This window comes from Marmota monax, unplaced genomic scaffold, assembly GCF_021218885.2.
Source record: "Marmota monax isolate L192 unplaced genomic scaffold, Marmota_monax_Labrador192_F-V1.1 WCK01_AAM20220418_F8-fsc00071, whole genome shotgun sequence".
NCBI classification, from domain to species: domain Eukaryota; kingdom Metazoa; phylum Chordata; class Mammalia; order Rodentia; family Sciuridae; genus Marmota; species Marmota monax.
Genome location: NW_026695217.1, coordinates 3,207,135 through 3,230,919, shown reverse-complemented (window position 1 = coordinate 3,230,919; position 23,785 = coordinate 3,207,135). Strand labels below are relative to the sequence as shown.

General features: G+C 41.4%; 1 protein-coding gene across 10 annotated transcripts in view; it reads left to right on the top strand.

The window, feature by feature from the left end:
• Chrm3 (cholinergic receptor muscarinic 3) overlaps positions 1–23,785 on the top strand; it is a 434,005-nt gene that overhangs the window by 247,951 nt on the left and 162,269 nt on the right. The window contains exon 1 of one of the 10 annotated variants that reach the window (XM_058575022.1): positions 18,093–20,076. The exons of the other annotated variants lie outside the window; for them this stretch is intronic. The gene's annotated coding sequence lies outside the window, so the exon portion shown is untranslated. Of the gene's footprint in view, positions 1–18,092; positions 20,077–23,785 lie in introns of those variants that run through there. 10 annotated transcript variants of the gene reach the window in all.

Sequence of the window (23,785 nt, the reverse complement as noted above, 5' to 3'; positions counted from 1 at the left end):
CTCCTCAGGTAAGGGAGAATGTCCCTATGTGTCCTGGAGATTGCCACCCCCATATACCAAACTCCCTGAGCTGAGGGAGTTCACTTCACTGTTGCTAATCTTGAGGACAAAAGCAGAACATGAGTCATTTCCAGGTTCCAGTCACATGTGGGAGGTGTCCTGGGAAAAAAAGACAATTAATGTACATTCATCTGGCTCTGTTGTTTTGAGATGTGTAGAGCATGACCACTGTACACACCTAGAGATCCTTGAAGACAAACAAGTGATAGTGGCTGCTACCTGGTCACTTGTCCTCTTCTTAACCCAAGACATGTGTCCTCTCATCCCAGTTAAAGCAAGCAATTTGATATTCAAACCAAGGTTTAGTTTGATGACAGCATCCTAAGTGTTAAATTTCACATTATCCAGTTTTGGGATAACCTGTTCTCCAAGCTCTAGGTAAAAAAGTACTTAATCAAATTATAATGTAAAGTGAAAGAAAATGTTAAAATGATAATGTCATCCTGTGAGAATTCATTGGTGAATCCACTTGAAGGTTGAGATTGATTCTCTCCTGTCCAAAATTGTTTGCATAGGCAAACTGCCGATATCCATAAAGCTTATTAGAGAGCACTTTATCCAGTTTTGAAGAAATAAAGACAAGGGGGAAACAGATTCTACTCCTGAGAAAAAGAATCTAGTAGTGAAAACAGACATGTGACCAACAATTCAATCAGAGAACAAGCAGAAAGTACATTAATGGAAGGACAGTGGGAACACAGATTTATATGGTAACTAATAAATGCAGCAACATACTTCTTTGCATCAAATTTGTCATTTCAACTGGAAAACATATTTCAATTTATGTATGTTATATAGAAATTATATAAATAATAAATTATACCAACTATAAACCATAATATATGTGTATTATACATGAAGACTATATAATAAATGCAATAAACAGGAATTATAGAAATATAAATTATAATGTAATTTACAACTAAACAATAAGCTATTATTTTGTTCTAAGTAACTTAAAAGATTACTTATAAATTGTTTATCATTTGCTGTTTGCTAATATGCATTTACCCGTTAGGCTTTTTATGAAGGTCACAAAGAGGCTTTATGAGCTTTGTTCATTTTAAAGAAATGTTGGTGGGGGAAGGTTTTTAAATGTCCCATCATGGCTGTTTGGGAAATATTCTATACTGGCTGTGATTTCTGCATAAATAACCTTAGAAATAATTCTGTCCATAAAAGCTGCACATACTAATCAAAAGCAGGTACAAATGTTAAAGTGAGTCTTTATCATGTGATAGCTGAGAGGTGTGGGGTAAAAGAATTCAGACCTGGACACAGAAATGCTGAATAAATGGGGAATTTTTTCTTCCATTTAACTGATGGATCAGGCAAAGAATTTTTTGCAGAATTGCGACTTGAATTTTTGTAGTGATGGCAAAAAAAGGGAGGGGGGGAATTTGATAAATCAGATTCAGAAAAATAGAGATCTTAAAACACCACTGAGAAGAAAATGCGCAAACAGAAGTGTATTTAGCTTCTTATCACAGAAGCAGTAACATGGGTCACAGCGACCTTCTCCCAAAGATGGGGCCCTCTTGTGGGATTCAAGTCATGAATGGAATGAATGCCGAGTCACTTCTTTTGTGCCACATCAAGAGCAGAGCCAGGAGGAAGAGGTACCCCCGCCCCAAGACTTGCCTTATCTCTTGGAGGAAGATAACGTATGTATGTAAGGAACAACAATGCAGAGGAAGATATATTAATATTTATAACATACAAATAAAGTGCTGGAGGGAGCTCAGAAGAAATAAATGGACTCCAGCTGGGGATATGGCAGAAGAATTTATGTGGAAGTCGTTTTTGGACTAATCGTAAGTGATGATCAGAAATTCTATGGGTACTCATGAAAAGGAAAGGCACTCTAGATAAATTTGCAAAAGAAAAAAACAAATATTGGGGGAAAGCAAAGAGTCTTCTCTAACTGCAGTAGTTCTCATATGGCCCTTTTCTATAACTTATATTGCCTTTGCTTCTCTCAAAAAACTTGAAAACTTCTACTCTGCAGAATGTGTATGAGTTTGCTGGGGCTGCTCTGACCTGGTAGCACAGAATGAGCAGCTTCAGCGACAGAAGGCTATTGTCTTGCAGTTCTGCCAGCTGTGAGCCCAAGGTCAAGGTGTTGGCAGGGTTGGCACCTTCTGAGGTTTGGGAGGGAGACCTCTCCACTCTCTCCCAGTTTCTGTGGCTGCCAGCAGGCCTTGGTGCTCTTTGGTCTGCAGGTGTGCTACTCCAACCTCTGCTTTCATCCTATGGTGTTCTCCCCCATCCATGTCCAGGTCCCCCTTTTCATAAGGACACTGGTCATGTTAGACTAGGGTTCATCCCAGTGACCTAACATTAACTTGATGACCTCTATAAAGACCCTTTCCTGTAAATATGAGGCCACATTCTGAATACACAGGGTTAGGACCTCAACAGATCTTTATTTCCTGAGGAAGAAGGAGAAAATTGACCTATGAGAGTATGTAAAAAAGAAAAAAAAATTGGGGGTTTTAAGATAGATACATATATATCAAGTATCCATGGCTCAAAATAAGGAATTTAGACATTCTAGGCAATGGAGCTCCATGGCCAATAAGTAAGGGGTGATAAAATAATCTTGGGATACTATATTAGCTTTTATGTGCAATAGGGTACAAAGTTGTGACATAAATAAAAGAGGTAAGTGAGAAATAAGAGAAAAAATTAGAATTAACTATTTTAAGTCTAAGATGAAGAACAGAGACGTCCAAAGATGATGGTTATTACTTATTTATTTTAAATGACTTATTTTAAAATTATTTTGTAAATTACTAAACACTTTATGTATTTTGTGTTTATGAATAATTACATAAAAATCATAAGTAAGTCATGATAAATATAAACAATAGCAAATGTACTATATATTATATATGATGACTGTAAAAAATATAATAAATAGCAATTATAGTTCTAACTCTTTAAATATAAGCTGCTACATTTATTACTCTACATAACTTTAAAGTTGATTTATAAATTATTTATTATTTGTTAAAAGATGGGAGGAGAAAACTGACGTCACCACACCTGTTTTTGACTGACCGCAGCTCATTCAGCCATAGAACAGGTAATTTCAGGCTGCAATTCGCCTGCGGCTTGCAGACAGATTGCTAGGGTTCAGCGCCTGGGGGCTTCTTAAAATCTGATCTTATCAGAGTGAACACAGAGCGCGGGGCGGCCGAGTCCCGGCTCCCGGAACCGTCCCGGAACCGCCCTGGCTCCGGGCTGCGGAGCCTGCGGAGGCTGCTTCTTGGACCCTGCTAATATCAGAGCAAACACGAAACACCAAGAAGCCGAATTCCAGCTCCCGGAACTGAGCCCGCGGGGACTGCTTCTTGGAGCTTACACTTATAGGAGCTTACACCGAGCACGGAGCGGCCGAGTTCCGGCTCCCGGAACCGTCCCGGAACCGCCCTGGCTCAGGGCTGCGGAGCCCGCGGAGGCTGCTTCTTGGACCCTGCTACTACCAGAGCATACACCAAACACTAAGCGGCCGAATTCCGGCTCCCGGAACTGAGCCCGCGGGGGCTGCTTCTTGGAGCCTACACTTATAGGAGCTTACACCGAGCACGGAGCGGCCGAGTTCCGGCTCCCGGAACTTCCCTGGACCGGGGCTAGGAGCCCGCGGAAACTGTGTCTCGGTCCGGGTCCTGCTGAGGGCAGGTCAGGACTCACCCATTGCTTGGGTTGCCTGGCAAGGGGAACGAAATGCTGCCATTCGCATAGGATACCAACATGGCAGAGATCTGATGTCAGCAGAAAGCGGTGGAGGAGAGATCTTCATCAATACCAGCGGTGACATAAGCAGTTGGTCTCCTGGTAAGGGGGGTGAGGCTCAGTCACCCGAGCCTCCTCAATTTGTCCTCGAGCCAGAGGGAAGGAGCCGGGCCGCCGCCAGCCCCCGGAGCAGGCCCAGCGGCTCGCCAGCGTGGTGACCGCGTGACCCCAATTGGAGAGGGGGCGGAGCGGAGCCGCCACCCACACCCGCCAGGTGGGCAGACCCACGACCCAGTAGTACATGGGCGTGGTAGGAGGGGCAGGGCAGAGCCGCCCTTCGCGCTTGCAAGGTAAACAGACCTGTGACAGCCTGGCGGGTCAGGCCCAGTGGCCTGCCAGTGTGGTACACACGTCACCCCAACTCGAGTAGGGGCAGAGCAGATCCTTATCCCACGCCCGGATCAGGCCCTGCCGGTGTGGTGGTCACGTGACCCCAATTGGAGTGGGGGTGGAGCGGAACCGCCACCCGTGCCCGCAGGGTGAGCAGACCAGTGATCAACCTGCAGATCAGGCCCAGGGGTCCGCAGGCGTGGTAGGAGGGGCAGGGCAGATCCGCCGCCCGCGCCTTCAAGGTAGGCAGACCTACAACAGACCGGCGGATCAGGCCCAGGAGCCTGCCGGCGGGGTACAAACACCACCCTAATTGGAGTAGTGACAGAGCAGAGTCGCCTCCCTTGCCAGGAACAGACCCAGCATCCTGCAGGCGGGGTAGTCACGACACCCCAATTGGAGTAGGGGCAAAGCAGAGCCTCCACTCGTGCCCGAAAGGTGGGCAGATCTGCGACCGACCAGCAGGACAGGCCCAGTGGCCTGCTGGTACGACAGACACGTCACCCCAATTGGAGTAGGGGCAGAACAGAGCCGCCACCAGCTCCCAGAACAGGCCCAGTGACCTGCCGGCGGGGTAGCCACGACACCCCAATTGGAATAAGGAGAGAGCAGAGCCGCCGCCCGCACCTGCAGGAAAGATACGCAAGCAGTATGAAAAGACAAGGAAAGAAAGGACCACAAGCAATGCAGGTCAACGCAACTTTAGAAGAGGTAACAGCTGCAGCAGATGGAATGTCAGATAAAGAATTCAGGATATACATGCTTCAGATGATCTGGAGTATCAAGGAAGACATTAAACAGCAAAATCAGACAATGAAAGATCACTTCGACAACGAATTACGCAAACAAATCCAGGAAGCAAAGGATCAACTATACAGGGAGATAGAGGTTATAAAAAACAAGCAATCAGAAATCCTAGAAATGCAGGAAGCAATAAACCAACTTAAAAACTCAATGGAGAATACTACCAACAGAGTAGAACACTTAGAAGATAGAACATCAGACAATGAAGACAAAGTATTTCAACTGGAAAAGAACATAGACAGCTCAGCAAGACTGTTAAGAAACCATGAGCAGAACATCCAAGAAATATGGGATAACATTAAGAGACCAAACTTAAGAGTCATTGGGATACAGGAAGGTACAGAGCTCCAAACCAAAGGAATGAGAAGTCTATTCAATGAAATAATACAAGAAAACTTCCCAGACTTGAAGAATGAGACAGAATCCCAAATCCTAGAAGCCTACAGGACGCCGAATGTGCAAAATCATAAGAGATCCACACCTAGACACATTATAATGAAGATGCCCAACATACAGAATAAGGAGAGAATTTTAAAAGCTACAAGAGAAAGGAAGCAGATTACATTTAGGGGCAAGCCAATCAGGATAACAGCTGATCTTTCAACACAGACTCTGAAAGCTAGAAGATCCTGGAATAACATATTTCAAACACTGAAAGATAATGGGTTCCAACCAAGAATTGTGTATCCAGCGAAATTAAGCTTCAGGATGGAGAATGAAATTAAAACCTTCCACGATAAACAAAAGTTTAAAGAATTCGCAGCTAGAAAACCATCTCTTCAAAACATCCTAGCCAAAGTATTACAGGAAGAGGAAATGGAAAATAACAATGAAAACCAACAGTGGGAGGTAGGACAGTAAAGGGGGGGGGGGGGAAACAATCAAAGAGGAAAACAAACAATGTTTAGTAACAGAAATAAACAAATATGGCTGGAAGAACAACCCATATCTCAATAATAACCCTAAATGTTAATGGCTTAAACTCACCAATTAAGAGACACAGGCTAGTAGAATGGATCACAAAACAAGACCCAACAATATGCTGCCTACAGGAGACGCATTTGATAGGAAAAGACATACATAGGCTGAAGGTGAAAGGTTGGGAAAAATCATATCACTCATATGGACTTCGGAAACAAGCAGGCGTGTCCATACTCATATCAAATAAAATAGATTTCAAGCCAAAGTTAATCAAAAGAGATAAAGAGGGACACTACATACTGCTTAAGGGAACCATACACCAACAAGACATAACAATCATAAATATTTATGCCCCAAACAATGGTGCAGCTATGTTCGTCAAACAAACTCTTCTCAAGTTCAAGAGTCTAATAGACCACCACACCATAATCATGGGAGACTTCAACACACCTCTCTCGCCACTGGACAGATCTTCCAAACAAAAGTTGAATAAGGAAACTATAGAACTCAATAACACTATTAATAACCTAGACCTAATTGACATATATAGAGTATACCACCCAACATCAAGCAGTTACACTTTTTTCTCAGCAGCACATGGATCCTTCTCAAAAATAGATCATATATTATGTCACAGGGCAACTCTTAGACAATATAAAGGAGTAGAGATATTACCATGCATCTTATCTGATCATAATGGAATGAAACTGAAAATCAACGATAAAAGAAGGAAGGAAAAAGCATACATCAATTGGAGAATGAACAATAGGTTACTGAATGATCAATGGGTTATAGAAGACATCAAGGAGGAAATTAAAAAATTCTTAGAGATAAATGAAAACACAGACACAACATATCGGAATCTATGGGACACATTGAAAGCAGTTCTAAGAGGAAAATTCATTGCTTGGAGTTCATTCCTTAAAAAAAGAAAAAACCAACAAATAAATGATCTCATACTTCATCTCAAAATCCTTGAAAAAGAAGAGCAAAACAACAGCAAAAGAAGTAGAAGGCAAGAAATAATTAAAATCAGAGCTGAAATTAATGAAATCGAAACAAAAGAAACAATTGAAAAAATTGACAAAACTAAAAGTTGGTTCTTTGAAAAAATAAACAAAATCGACAGACCCTTAGCGATGCTAGTGAAGAGAAGAAGAGAGAGAACTCAAATTACTAGCATACGGGATGAAAAAGGCAATATCACAACAGACACTTCAGAAATACAGAAGATAATCAAAAACTATTTTGAATCCTTATACTCCAATAAATTAGAAGATAGTGAAGGCATAGATAAATTTCTTAAGTCATATGATCTGCCCAGATTGAGTCAGGAGGATATAGAAAACCTAAACAGACCAATATCAATTGAGGAGATAGAAGAAACCATCAAAAGACTACCAACTAAGAAAAGCCCAGGTCCCGATGGGTATACAGCAGAATTTTACAAAACCTTTAAAGAAGAACTAATACCAATACTTTTCAAGCTACTTCAGGAAATAGAAAAGGAGGGAGAACTTCCAAATTCATTCTATGAGGCCAACATCACCCTGATACCTAAACCAGACAAAGACACTTCAAAGAAAGAAAACTACAGACCAATATCTCTAATGAACCTAGATGCAAAAATCCTCAATAAAATTCTGGCGAATCGGATACAAAAACATATAAAAAAAATTGTACACCATGATCAAGTAGGATTCATCCCTGGGATGCAAGGCTGGTTCAATATACGGAAATCAATAAATGTTATTCACCACATCAATAGACTTAAAAATAAGAACCATATGATCATCTCGATAGATGCGGAAAAAGCATTTGACAAAGTACAGCATCCCTTTATGTTCAAAACTCTAGAAAAACTAGGGATAACAGGAACATACCTCAATATTGTAAAAGCAATCTATGCTAAGCCTCAGGCTAGCATTATTCTGAATGGAGAAAAACTGAAGGCATTCCCTCTAAAATCTGGAACAAGACAGGGATGCCCTCTCTCTCCACTTCTCTTCAACATAGTTCTCGAAACACTGGCCAGAGCAATTAGGCATAAAAATAGGAAAAGAAGAAATTAAATTATCACTATTTGCAGATGATATGATTCTATATCTAGCAGACCCAAAAGGCTCTACAAAGAAACTATTAGAGCTAATAAATGAATTCAGCAAAGTGGCAGGATTTAAAATCAACACGCATAAATCAAAGGCATTCCTGTATATCAGCGACAAATCCTCTGAAATGGAAATGAGGACAACCACTCCATTCAAAATATCTTCAAAAAAAATAAAATACTTGGGAATCAACCTAACAAAAGAGGTGAAAGACTTATACAATGAAAACTACAGAACCCTAAAGAGAGAAATAGAAGAAGATCTTAGAAGATGGAAAAATATACCCTGTTCATGGATAGGCAGAACTAACATCATCAAAATGGCGATATTACCAAAAGTTCTCTATAGGTTTAATGCAATGCCAATCAAAATCCCAATGGCATTTCTTGTAGAAATAGAGAAAGCAATCATGAAATTCATATGGAAAAATAAAAGACCCAGAATAGCAAAAACAATGCTAAGCAAGAAGTGTGAATCAGGCGGTATAGCGATACCAGACTTCAAACTATACTACAGAGCAATAGTAACAAAAACAGCATGGTACTGGTACCAAAACAGGCGTGTGGACCAATGGTACAGAATAGAGGACACAGAAACCAATCCACAAAACTACAACTATCTTATATTTGATAAAGGGGCTAAAAGCATGCAATGGAGGAAGGATAGCATCTTCAACAAATGGTGCTGGGAAAACTGGAAATCCATATGCAACAAAATGAAACTGAATCCCTTTCTCTCGCCATGCACAAAAGTGAATTCAAAATGGATCAAGGAACTTGATATCAAATCAGAGACGCGCCGTCTGATAGAAGAAAAAGTTGGCTACGATCTACAGTCGGTGGGGTCGGGCTCCAAATTCCTCAATAGGACACCCATAGCACAAAAGTTAATAACTAGAATCAACAAATGGGACTTACTCAAACTAAGAAGTTTTTTCTCAGCAAAAGAAACAATAAGAGAGGTAAATAGGGAGCCTACATCCTGGGAACAAATCTTTACTCCTCACACTTCAGATAGAGCCCTAATATCCAGAGTATACAAAGAACTCAAAAAATTAGACAATAAGAGAACAAACAACCCAATCAACAAATGGGCCAAGGACCTGAACAGACACTTCACAGAGGAGGACATACAGTCAATCAACAAGTACATGAAAAAATGCTCAACATCTCTAGCTGTCAGAGAAATGCAAATCAAAACCACCCTAAGATACCATCTCACTCCAGTAAGATTGGCAGCCATTATGAAGTCAAACAACAACAAGTGCTGGCGAGGATGTGGGGAAAAGGGTACACTTGTACATTGCTGGTGGGACTGCAGATTGGTGCAGCCAATTTGGAAAGCAGTATGGAGATTTCTTGGAAAGCTGGGAATGGAGCCACCATTTGACCCAGCTATTCCCCTTCTTGGTCTATTCCCTAAAGACCTAAAAAGAGCATGCTACAGGGACACTGCTACATCGATGTTCATAGCAGCACAGTTCACAATAGCAAGACTGTGGAACCAACCTAGATGCCCTTCAATAGACGAATGGATAAAAAAAATGTGGCATTTATACACAATGGAGTATTACTCTGCATTAAAAAATGACAAAATCATAGAATTTACAGGGAAATGGATGGCATTAGAGCAGATTATGCTAAGTGAAGCTAGCCAATCCCTAAAAAACAAATGCCAAATGTCTTCTTTGATATAAGGAAAGTAACTAAGAACAGAGTAGGGACGAAGAACAGGAGAAGAAGATTAACATTTAACAGGGATGAGAGGTGGGAGGGAAAGGGAGAGAGAAGGGAAATTGCACGGTAATGGAAGGAGACCCTCAGGGTTATACAGTGGAGGGGGTAGAGAGAGAGGAGGGGAGGGGAGGGGAGAGGTGGGGAGGGGGGAGGGTGGATGATGGGAAAGGCAGCGGAGCACAACAGACACTAGTATGGCAATTTGTAAATCAATGGATGTGTAACTGATGTGAATCTGCAATCTGTGTATGGGGTGAAGGTGGGAGTTCATAACCCACTAGAATCAAAGTGTGGAATATGATATGTCAAGAAATTTGTAATGTTTTGAACAACCCACAATAAAAAATTAAAAAAAAAAAAAAGAAAAATTAATAAAACACATGTCTAAATGAAAAAAAAAAAAAAAAAAAAAAGATGGGAGGAAAACTTTTATTCAAATTCAAAGAGATGAGAAAGCCTCTGGACATAGCAAGGATACTCGGCCACTGAGTATGAAGCCCAGTCCCTGGGCCATACAGGGACCGTGTGAAACCCTGTCTTCTGGGGCATCACCTGTCTTCTGGGGCTTTAGCAGGGGCAGGATTTTCTAGCCATGGAGCAGAACTTGGAGGAATTCCAGCACCTTCCTGAAACTCAGCATCTCAGGGCCCATGCATCTCACACCCATGCACCTGTACAAGCGAAGGCACATGGAAGCACACCCTCACGTGTGTGCCTGGCTCACTAGGAGGAATTTCCAGGAAAACATGAAATGCAAAGTGGTATCATTCACTTCCATGAGCAAGGTGACCGCAGACATGGCAGTAGGATGACATACACCCTTTGGGGTCTGGCAGGCCGCCTGGCTCAGGCTCCACACAGTATTTTTCCCATGCTATGGACAAACGAACTCATCTTACAAACTTTAATCAGCACACTGAATTCGTGGAGGTAAACACAAGTGGCAGCTATTTGGAGCATTAGTGGAAATGAACTACATCAAGAGCACAGTGTGTGAAGCATATCCCTTTCATTATCGTGAATTCTAACTTTAATAACAGAAGATTCCAGATGTTTCTCTCCATTGGTTTAAGCATGTGCTTATGTCCAGACTAACTTGCTTTTTATTCATTATCTGAATGATTAAAAAAAAAATCAGAATCTCTATGTTAAAAAACCCACAGCTCCCCTTGGCCTGTGGTTGATTGACAAACTGGTAATTGTCGTTGGGATGAAGTTTCCTTCAAGTCTCTGAGTTCTATAACCTGGAGGTTCTGAATAATGAGACATCTGTTTTGGAAGTGAACAAAACCCACACTTTCAAGTGAATGCATCAGGGTCTGTCAGGAGGAAACTTAAGGAACAATTCTAAACTTTTATGCAAACTCAAAATATAGGGCAGCAAAGGCAAAGACCCGCAGCAGCACAACAGCCGTGGTTTTGAAATAGGGCATAAATAAACATCTTCCTTGTTTCCACTTCTATTGTGTTTTTTTGTACTCAATAATTCTAATAGACATTTTCTGGGCAGCAAAGTATGCCAGTAATTATTCTGTTGAGGATCTGGAAAAGAAAACAATAATTAAATACCTTCACTTATCCTACTTTATCCCTGACTCTGTAGCTAAACTTGAGCATGCATTGAAAATAAACATACCTTGAGATGCTTAATTTAGAAATGGACTGCATACCTTGGCCTTGAAGCAGACTTTTGGACTGATAGACATTAATTCACTTATGAATACACTTTAGGAGTTGTGAGTACTTTTTGTTGGTGTTCAGACATTTCCTTTGAGTTTGACAGTGAAGGTTAGTGATTTGATTGAGTTGCCTTTTAGAGAGGCCTCCTCACCCTCTCTGAGGGAAGAAATGTTCCACTCTTCAAGCTAACTAACAACACAGCTGGTTTGGGGAGTGTCCCAGCCTCACTGGATCAAGGGAAATTCCAGAAACCCTGGGGCAGGCCCTGCCCCCGGTACCCAGGCTCAGGGTGGGTAGGCATGAAGAAAGCTGCCAACCACTTGCTAGACCACTAAGTTCTCTGTCCTCCCTTTTTTCTTTTAGTCTATCTCTGAGGTGGTAAACGCATACTATGGAATATTTCATCAAAAAAAAAGTTTGTGCTGCTCCTTAAAGGTGGGTAGTAACTAAATGTATTAATCCTGCAATGTGGGAGAGGGTGGGGCCTGCAGGATGTTTGAGATTACATAATAGCACTTATTCTCTTGACTAAACCATTTCTCAGTGGTCTCTCCATCTTGCTAAGTGCCAACAATGGGGCTCCAGTGATCCAGACCAAAAGCCTTGGGCCCTTGAATCTGCTCTTCTTCCAGCTCCCAATTGCGTTCAGCCACACTCTGGTCAGCTCTGTAGAGATGCTGACAAAGGCTCTCCACTTTCACTGCCCCAAGCTTGCCTGACTCCTGCCAGGACAGCTGCAGATTTCTAACCGCTCTCCTGCTTCCTCAAGGGAGCCTCTGCCTCTCTGTAGCCCAGCAGCTGAAGTGGTATTTGAAAATGCACTTCTCTGTTCAAATCCTCCAAAGCTTCCCTCTCTTTCCTTACCTGAGAGGATTTCCGCCCATCCCACAAAAGCATCACTCCACCTCCAGGTCAGGTACTCCTCACCTTGCCGTGGTTTTCTCCACCTCAGCATTCACTTACCTTTACTCTAAAACTTTACAAGTTTTTTTTTGCGTGCCTAGCCACACAAAAATATAAGCCCCATCCAGAAAAAAAGACTTTGTGCAGGTTACTTACTATGCTATGCCCAGTTCCTAGCACATAGTAAGTCTTCAGTAACTGCTGATTAAATTCTAAGTTTGTTTTAACTGTTTTACATTTTTATTTGGAGTTTGGAATCTGTAGGCTCCAGGGTGCCCCTGCTGACTCCTTGGGGGATAAAGCAAGTTCAAATTTATTCTCTTCTTGCCATCTGTCCTCAGTACTCAAAATAATCCCCCTTACAATCCCTTTTCATTTTTTAACTCAGGGAAATGCAGTTGCCCTGTGCTGAAATCTTAACCATCAAAGGTGCTACTTGCCCCACTGTATGGGTTGTCCTGCAGTCCTGCAGGGGGTGTGATCCAGTGGACTCCACGCCTCTCTCCGTCTCAGTGATGCTTTAGCACCTAGGCCCATCACTTAAGCCATTTGCAATTTTCCTGAACTGTTTTCTTTGGAACTTGATGAGCTTAAGTAATGATTTATGAAAAATTGGGGGATTCCGGAGATGAGGATCAAACACAGCAAATCTTCCCCCAAGTCCTCTGTCCACTACCACTTTGCCTCTGTCTCTGTCCACCTCTGTTTCGCTTCTTAAGGCTGCAGATCCCTCCCCAGAGCTCCCTCAGGATACCTGGGTCAGGCTCCATGGGCTCTCAGCTTTCCTCCCTAGCCAGATTACTCAGAAGAGCTCTCAACAAAGGACGTTCCCTTTAAGAGAACTCTTGACGACCCGAGAAAGAGAACGGGTTTTATTTTTTTTTCATCTGAACTACACATGCATCTTTGTCATGAGCATAAGATTAAGAATTTGTAGGTGTTTAAGAAATACTTTTGTTGACTGTCATTGTCTGCTATCTTGGTCCTTGACCAGTTTCAGGTAACTCTAGAAGCTTTCCATTTCTGTCCTCCTTGGTTGAGATTAGAATGACTTCATTGATCTGTGAGCTATTTTAATTCTCATTTTGCCCTTTACAGGATTCTCTTCTGATCAGAAGAGGGAAAAAAGATTTGTGTGAAAATCATCTCTTACTTTGAGAAAAATATTTTTATAAAATAAGTTAAATACTTTTTAAACTGGAAATATCAGGATTCACCTTTGAGTCTTATTAGGACATTATACCAGTAGGAATAAGTAGTTGGAATGAATGAAAACCTGGGGCCTCTGGAATCTGTGAAATTCTTGGCTACTGAAAATATCCTGCATTTTAAGAAGTGCCCCTTGGCAGAGCTTAGGGGAACACAGCACCATGCCACCTTCCCTCCCTCACTCCAGTGGCAACCACAAAGACTACTTCCCTTAAGAATCTGGGAACGGTGATGAATCTATTTGGAAAGACTGTATTTGTGAACCTCAAAGCACTGGTAGATGAGAACCCCCAATGGGTACATGGTTGAGTGGTCTGTGGTGGACAGACCCCACCCTGGATGGTGGAGATGCCCGTGATCCTGGGGTGCTGTGATCATGACTCCTCCGAGGTAGAACTTGGCCATGAAGTAAAAGAACATATCTTTGGCCTTTCATTCACTCGTAAACACAAGCATTATACAGTGACGCGCCAATCAGAGATGTGTTTGGCCTTCTAAAGCACCTTTAAGCCCTTGTCACTGGTCCAGAAGCCAGTGCCTAAAAAGGAAGTGTGGGAGCAGCACAAACACACCCGCTGAGCCCGGGCACAGCCTGCTTCTGCAAAGATTGTGTAAACGTACTTCATGGGCATCTCTGTGTGGCAACAAGAGCATAAAATACCTTACATGAGCTATCTCCATTCTAGGAGGTGCCCTACAAAATACACTGAGCCTTGTGCTGGGAGTCAGAGCCCTGAGTTTCAGGCCCGACTATGCTGGTCACTGTCTACAGAGACACAGCCAAGTCACTGATGGGCTCCCCGTGTTGGTTCTTCATCAGTATATGTGGGTGACACTGTGCGCCCTATAATTAAACACTATTGCTCTTTCTCCACATCACAACTGTGCCTGGCCCGTTGCTCTGTGAGTACTTCTTGAGAGATGAAGACAGGTTTGCTCTGGGGATAAAACAAAAGAATAAACAGATCTAGCTCCAATAAAATTTGAAATTATTAATGTGATTATAATCATATTATAAATACTGCATTACTGAAGGCTCATTACATAATCCACAGTTTGCATAAATACCAACACCACATTTTTAAAGACTTCCTCTATGATGCATTTGGTTTTTCTGTGAGTCCAGGAACAGTTCCCTATGGACAAGCATTTACCTATTTATTCTGTTACATCAGCCAAAACTGGCTGACCCTGTGTCCCAGTTTGCCAGAGACTTCTATAGTTTGCTGTTCACTTATGCTGCCCTGGTATAATTTCTAGTATCATCCCCTTTCATGGACAAACTTTCCCCGGTTTGGATGATAAATTTTATGTTGACCCCATTTAGGCATAAATATTGGTGCTCTACTATATTCTTTATGGAAGAGACACAAAAAAGCATAAAAGCAGAGAAATGAATATTGCTTCTGAAGACTTTAAATCCTGTCTTTAAAAGCATCTGTCTTCTGCTATGAAGATAACTCATGTGCCTATGCCTAATGAGCACTGCAGGAGATTTTGCGATGGGGAATTTGAGCTGGTCAGGAATGCTCAGCCACAGTTTCAGCAAGGAAGCTCCAGCTGAGCTGAGATCAGAAAGATAAGTGAGAGTTATGCGAGGAGGGTTAAAAACAGAGGCAGTAGGTGTCCATCAACCCGTGAATGGATAAAGAAAATGTGGTATATATACACAATGGAGTTTTATTCAGCCATAAAGACAACTGAAATTATTATGGCATTTGCAGGAAAATAGATGGAACTAGAGACCATAATGTTAAGCTAAATAAGCCCAGCACAGGAGGCCAAGGGTCTTATATTTTCTCTCAGGCAGAAGCTAAAAAGGAAAACGGAAAACAAAGGTGGGAGTGGATCTCCTAAAAATCAAAGGGGGATCAATAGAGGAAAGGAACCAGGGGGTAAGGAGCAGGGAAGAATGAGGGAAATCTGGGGAGTGATATTGGCCAAATTATATAGTTATATTGTGTGCATGTATGAATATGCAACAACATCAGTATGTACAACTGTAATGCACTAATTTTAAAAAATGAGGAAATTTTTTAAAAAGAGGCAGAAGACAGCTTGGGTCAAGGCCCTGTGCTGGGAGAGAGAAGGGCACAGGGCTGGGAGGGAACAGAGAGTCCAGAACTTGCACACACAGCACAACAGGAAGGAAATGAGGCTGCAGAGGTAGGTCAAGAGAAAGGAAGGGCATTGCAGTGTTTTAAGCCAAAAGTCACAGGATCAGAATTGTGCTGGTGCATATCGGCTCAGCTAAGTAGTAAAGAGTAGACTAAGAGGGGGAGACTCGGAGAAGGCCAGGTGATAAGGGGGAGGCTGAATTTGATGAAGTTGCATTTTGGGGTTCCTGGCCTCTTGCACCATCTAAATGGATAGGAGATGTGAGTGACAGGTGGTGATGTGTGTGATGAAGTGTTCCAGCAACGCAAGCCACTGGCTTGGAGTGAGGCTTAGTTTAAATCAGTGCACAACAAAGAGACTTGAGGGGAGGCTAAGGAAGGAGTCCTGGTCGCCCTCGTGAAAAGGTGGGCAAGTGAGGAAAGATGGCCAGGAAGGTAAGGGGAAGCTAGGAAATGATGACAGCCTGGAGCTCTGGCAAGAAAGCCTTGGAAGGAGGGAGTGGCCAACAGTATCAAATACCACAGATTAGTTAGTAAAACCTGAAAAAGTAGCCTTTAGAGATATCATCTGGGAGGTTACTGATTACCTTGGCAATATGACCTCGTGCAGAACCGGTTGGGGCTGGAGGCATGTTGAGATTGGTTAGGGGTGAGGACTGCGCACACACTACCTTTTCAAGTAGTTTAAACAGGAACAGGGAGACTGAGGGCAGCAGAACTTAAGAGCTAAGAGGCCAGACGCAAGGCTCTTTGTCAGTGTTCTTACTCTGTGTGCCTTGAGCATGCTTGCATGCTGTGGTGTTCTGATAACCCGGGGCTCTGGGAAGATCAAAGCCCTGATCTGTAGCCTTCACAGATGACCATGGTGTAAATACTCCCACCGTGGCTGAAGTCAAGCTAGCCATGTGACCTCATTGAAGGCAGATTTGAGGGGGAAAAACCTAGAATCAGCCACCAGCTCCAGGGCACTGCTGCCCAAAAGGCACTGGGGTGGGGCACAGGTTGACAGTTTGCGTGAGAAATGGTACAACCAATAGAACAGGTAAAGAGGGGTCTTGAACAAAGGTGGAAGAATTAGTGTTGGGAAGGAAAAAAAAAGTCCCCTCCAATGGGTTGGGTGGGAAGAGGTAGGTTGGAACAAATTCATAGTGAGGAGAGGAGGTCCAGGGAATTCTGTCTTCATTTAATCAGAAGGCAATTCATGTCAGAACACAAAGGAGATGGGTTGCTGGGCAGTGTTGGGGTCCTGGGATGTTGGAGACCAGGTATTTGCAGCAGCACCCATCCATAGAATCATATGGATTTATCTAGAACCTAGCAGCTCAGGCATAGGAGCACAGAAGTAAAATGATTGCAAAAGGACATTACATTAAGCACCAGGATCTTGGGCTGGATATAACCACGACTTTAAAAAGTCTCTGTGGAATGTGGAAGGCCTTGCTGGATCCCAGGTATTCACAGACATGAGATATGGCTGGACAGGTGAATGTAGAAAGAGAACTTTTCTTGCAAAAGTGAAGAAATCCTATATTAAAGTTGGCCATGAAGTGAGCTAGCCTGAGGGTTCAGAGCTGGCAGGGATTAAGAAGAAACCCTACACTTGAGAAGATACGAGTAGATGCAGGGAAGAGACCAGGTGCCCCTGGGTGGAGAAGGGGATGTACTTTCTCTAGAGTTGAGACTCACAAAATGATTTTGGCTTATTTGCATGTGAGGGTTTGGCTTCGTTTAGATTTGTTTGTTTGCTTTCATTTTAACCATTTACAAAAACATGTTTGAAGAGTACATGTTTCTGATTACAGTTATGGCATGACACATTAAGGAATAACAATTGAAATGTCCTGGGCGCCAGAAAAACATTTGGCATTCTTAATCACTTTTGCTTTGCTTGATAAAAGTTACTGTGGGCATGTCCTCCCAAAACGAAGTTCAGGTGTAAAATCTGAGATGAATCATGAGCTTCTCAAATAGTATTTTTGGATTCGTTTCTCACGCACAAAAGATTGGGATCCTGAATAAGGCTCCTGTCCTAAAACTGCATCCTTGCATAGGAAGGACCCTCAGGCAGTTGCTGGCCTTGAGTACAACTGGTTGTGTTGACTTCTGTGTTTGGGGACTAGAAAAGTATAGAACAGGACCTCTAAATAAGGAGTCATGGTGACATCACTGTCTCGGAGGGGGGTTGGGGCTACTTCTGTGGTAGAAGTTGAAATAAATTTCTTAATATACAACCCCATTATCATTGGAAAATCCTAATACAGGATGGAAGAGGTACCCCCATGTGCTCACACACACATTTTTATCATTGTTGCGTTAGTCAACAAGGACTGATGTGATTGCTGGTGGTATCCATCAGTTAGGGATGGCAGTTCATTTCTTGAGTCTGAGCAGTAAACTACGTGGTAAGGTTCTTGGGTGCCAGGGGTCGGGGTTGGTGGGTATTGTATCATTTGCTTTGTCAACATACAGTTTATTCTTTTAAGCTGCCTGTCATTTCTGGATTAACCATTGTCCAGGAAACTCACCCACACCAAACAAAGGAACAGTTCCCTTCCTTGGGTTTTATCCTTCCTCCTTGAAAGCTGACATTCCTCGAGGCCATGTCCCCAAGTGACTTGTCCTGCCCTAGCTAGATAGAAATAATCTGTACCTAGCTCTAGAGTTTATCAGACTACCTCTTCTCATGCCAGGTCAGTGTGCAGAGGGTAGAATAAGATACATCACAATAGGAAAGTTGAGTTTTCTGCCTTTCTACTTCATTGGAAACATAATTTTGACTGTGACAAGTAAATGGCATAGGTGCAGGGGAAACAGTAGCAACCATCATGTTGTTTTGGCAGAATTCTCATGTTACAGTATCAAAAAAATGTCAAGAAAGATGACGGCAAGGGTTATAACATCCCTTGCAAATAACAGCAAAGCTCTAATCAACTGATATTCAGACAAGCACAGGACTGAAGTGAAACCTACCAGCGCAAAATATCACAAGTGGTTCATTGAACACTGCACAGAAGGTAAATGAAGTGTGTATTTTCCAATCCCAACTGGAATTTTAAGTGAGTGGAATGGAATAAACTCAGTTTGGAATTTGAAATAAATTCAGCTTGGAATGTGTCTTGAGACCAAAGTTTACATAAGAGTTACACAAACCTCTCAGCATGAAGCATGAACAAGGTGGAATGTTCTGGCATCCCAGAGTCTGATGGGGACTCCTGCAGGACCAGGGCACAGATACTTCATCAAGGGCTATTTGTTTCTAATTGGGGAAGAAAATGCAGACGTTTATATAAGATGCTGGGTCTGGAGTGGGATCCACCTGGTACGTGGAGTTGTGTACACTTTCTTAGACATGGCATTTCTAGTTGAGTGTCACCAATAAAATATTTTCATCAAATTTCCATTCTTCTTTCTCTTGATGCCTGCTTCCATAGTTCTAAGGAGTGTCATAGATCATACTCACCACAACTGATTAGTGCAAATGAGAAGTGGTTAGAGAAAACACAGGGACAGAGTAAACTGGAAGGAATTCAGAAGAAACTACTCATAGCAATTGTTGCCAGAGTTCTCTTCTTAAATTATATGTTCTCATCATCTAGTAAGTTTGTAGGGGAATCATAAAGAGGAGAAGCAATCAGTAATGAACACCGCATCATTTTTGAAGGTGAGTTTGAGGTCATGTAAGAGACTTTTAAAATGCAAAGTTGAAAAACTCATGTATTTCTTAGAAACTAATAAATACTGGATTTACTTGGGGCTCCAGGGATCTGCAAGGTGCTAGACTTCATAAAAGGAGATCGTCTGTATGTTAACTCCATGGAAGAGGGAGATAACATGGAACAGAGGAGAACCCAGAAGGGTGTGGGGCTGAGGAATGGGCAGTCCTAGCAAGGGCCTGAGGTACCAGTAGTGATGAAATGCTGAGCTGGGGACTGCAGGACATGTGGAATTGATGGTCAGGTTCAGTGGTGAGCTTGTTCCAAGTGCACAGTTGGGTTTTGGGTGAAGGGGATGGTCGTGGTAGTGGAATTAGTCCATTCTACTGTGTCACACTTTTCCACTTTAAACAGTAGCTTGTGATTATTTAGCCCACATTTGCATTCAGGTAAAACCAAGATAATTTAGCAAATATTTGCCTTCCTGGCAGTGACGGACCTGCCAGCATTACAGTTTCAGGGGCAGTTCTATAATGTTTACCGTTTCCACTGCCTAGAGCTTTCTGTATATTTATCCCTGGATTAGACTCAAAGTAAGCTGATTTTATCAAGCCACGGGGTAATTCTAACCATTTCATCTGGCGATTTTAGTATTGCATTGTTGCAGCTGACCCGCATACATAAGGAATTACCGGGTCAACAGCTCGTGGAAATGTCTTTTCACTGGGAACACACTTTCAGCATGTCTCCATTGAAGGTAAGTGAAAAAGAAGAATTGCATGATCTACTTGAATGCTAATTTTAGACAAATGAAGATGGTATTTCAGGCATGGCTTGTGTGTATCTTCTAAAACGCAGTATAGCTGGGATATGGCTCAGCGGTAGAATGCTTGCTCCACATGCATAGGGCCCTGGGATTGTTCCCTAGCACTGGAAGAAAAAAAAAGAACTTAAAATGTAGTAGAACAGCGACTCAGTGTAGAAACAAGAGGTCTTTTGAAGAACAACTGAACAATCAGATGAAGCAACCGTGTCCTTCAAACCACATCCTTCCTGTTGCCTGTGGGAAAGGGGTGGTATTTGTGTTGAGCTCTGAGCACATGCAGAATAGATCTGTGTGTATTTCCATAAATAAAAGAACATTGTATGTGTGTTTGGCACCTGGAATGGCAAGAGAAGTTGATTGCTTCTGAAAATTTGTTCCAACTCAAGGGTCAGTAGAATTTATAAGCAATGAACTATGAACCAGGCACTAAAAAATACATATGCAGGATACCCACGACAGCACTAAGTTTGAAGAATAGCACTGAGACCTGAAAATTGTGTTTCATCTGTCTTAATGTTCTATTTAATGTGGTTCCCGAGAAGGATTTAACACGTGTCCACCCTGCAGACTAATGACTGTGTAGTCGTAACATTTGGAGATATTGCCTGTTGCCTCGATGAGAATAATCTAGGAAGTATCATATGTAAGCATATGTTTTGTCAAAACTAAAAACCTTGTCTTATTTTTTTTTCTGTTTATGTTGTTCACATCATGTTCATGCAGTCGCAGGCAGTTCATGATTTTGTCATTTAATCAGGAACAAAGTAGCACCCTCTCTCTCAAAAAAAAAAAAACAAGAAGTTTAAAGTATAAATAGTGTTTAAAATTAAGTTTGTATTATTAAAACAAAATAGTAAAATTCTCACACCACTCAGCTCCAGGCTTCCTATCTTGCAAATAGCTACTGAGCGAAGAAAGAACTAAGCACAAGTCTATTTTAAATGCCTCTGGTATTTTCAAACATTTAACCCCAGACTCTTATTAAAGGGCTTTCCCTATCTGTGTAAATCTGGGAAATTTATATTTTTTTTTTAAGTTTTCTGCTAAGTTGTTCTCCAGAATTTACACATAAATTCAGGAATAGGCATAAATTAAAAAGGAGACAGTTAAGTAATTCATGCTGAAAACTATGCACATGGCTTTGCCTCTATACATGTGATCAAAGTGCTTCACCTTCTGAATAAGGAAAATAATCACAAGCGATAGCCACTGGGGCTTAAGTACACTTTTTTCCAGCATGAGCAAAACTTCCTTTGAGCAACTATGGCAGGAAGTATTTTGTTGAGAAGCAAGATGCATTTTTAAATGTATTTTTGCTTAATTTGTACTCAACTGAAATTGATTTGAGAACATATATTTATTTAAGCAATGATCTACATAATTTATGACATGAGCATTATGTATTGTGAAGTTTTAAGTAATCACGATTCTATTTAAGAGATTCAATCAAAGGTAGGCTTCACTGGAGGACTGGACATGTGTCAAAAGTCCAAACTGTAATTATGCTCTCTCTCAGAAAACCCATGAGTTTTAGTTCTTAGACATGATACTGTGAAAGTGTTCCAGTCTAATTCTGTGAGTAAAACCCTCTGTAGAGGGAATGATGAATAGAGAGGAGAGATCAGCAGTAGTCTGGGAGGAATGTCCTTTTCCAGTCCACCATTCATTAGGAGTCACCTCTCTTCCCATCTCAAATGGATCTGCTTAGATCAGAATCCCAGGTGTTTCAGAATCAGGTAAACAAATTTAAATGATAGACATGACATTCAACTTTAGGCATGGCATTTCTATTGAGGAATCATTAATGTTTTGGGGGCTTCTAAAACATAATAAAGAATGTATGCCCTATAGATGACATAAGTGTATTTCATTAACAGGCAGTACAAAGTGTCAAGCTGAAAGTCAGAGGAGGAGTTTATATTTTAATGAGGTACAGAGAAACTGTGTTCATAAAAGACTAAAAAGGACTAAAAGAAAAGTCTTGTATATATTTTCAGTCCAAATGAAGACATTGCATTGAAATGGTTCTGACACTGAAAATTTCTCATGCGGTAACCAATATGTGTTATCTTCCTACAGTATGGGAAGCTCCAAATAAATGTTAAGCATGCAATCCGGTTGGGGATTATAGGCACCCATGTTTTATATGCTCTCACAAGACAACAGGAGAAAAGCACAAACAAGACACTATAACAGCATGGCATGAAAGAATAAATGTTGCAGAAGGTGAGGGAGGGGAGCCAGATCCAACGTGGGAGATTTCCATGACAATGAAGTATTTTTTTTAATAGACTTTAAAAATGGGTTAAAGTTTGTTCCTTGTTGAGAAAGTAAGGATGGGTATTCCAGACCATAAATCCCTATAAGGAAATGAAAAATAACTAATTTACCAACTCACATTCAGCTTTTGGTTCAATGGACAAGCATTTAGATACAATGCAGTTTATTTGATCTTTTCCTGAATATATCATTCAATTTCTTTAATGTGCCAGCCAAACCCCGTGAAGCAATGTAACTACTTGATTTTGCCGGATGACTTATAAAGATGTAGTCACATGGAAAAAGCTAAAAGGATCGACTGAAACCAATTTTCTTCCACTCTAGTAAAATGTGACTGTTTCAGTCAAGTCAACTACACAGATGACAAAACAAAAAGACCCTGGCCGCCATGTTTCTCTGTGCCTGCCCATGACCACATGTGCCTGCCCACTGGTGGGCGTCTAGTTAGCTACAGAAGCAGCTATAACTTCTGTCTTATCCCCATAAGTATTTTTCGTACCAGCTTACAAAATCTTTTTTTTTTTTTGCAGTTTAATACCTAAAGGACACAAATACCTGTGCCTAAAGCCATATATTCTAGCCTTGGCATCATTGCCTACTGGATTTGTGACTTTGGTTATTATTTGACATCCCTTAGTCTTAGTTTTCCTTCACTGAATCATCACTCATGAAGCTCATCAAACAACACAAATGCATTTTCCTTTTCCACCATGCAAGTATATCCGAATTAAGAATCTTTGTTGTGTTATACAAATAATGAATTCTGTTTGGAGCTAAGTTAATCATTCCAGGGTGGCATTAATAATGAACATTCACCTGGGATTTCTTTTTTCCCCTAAGTTAGCTATACATCTATTGTAGGAACATTCATAAATGATTGTACCTTATTGAATAGCATACTTCTTTCACTTGGTTTTCATAAATTTGAGCATGTTCCAAGATAGATTTGAGTGTGAAACAATCACAGACTATAAAAAATTAAAAGGGAAATAAAGGTTATGCTAGGGTTGGTTATTGTCACCACTCTATTACTTTGTTTTGCTGATAAGCTCACAGTTCCTTATGGGTGAACATAGTGTGTCTAGATTGGCACTTGGAGTCAGTAGCCACTCATGAATGTGCTCAATATCCTCTGCTTTCTCACAATGATTTCCTCTGTGTAAGGCAAGAAATCCTGATGTTGGAATGTCAATGAACTCTTCCATTTATTTATCTATAGGCCAGGTGTCAGCACTCATTTACTTGCCAGGAATGCTAAATAACATGAAATAGTTCAGTTTAGTAAGCATGAAACAGTAAAGAATTTCTATAGATTCTCTACCATCAGAAAAATAAAGGGAAAATAAATGCATTCTAAAAT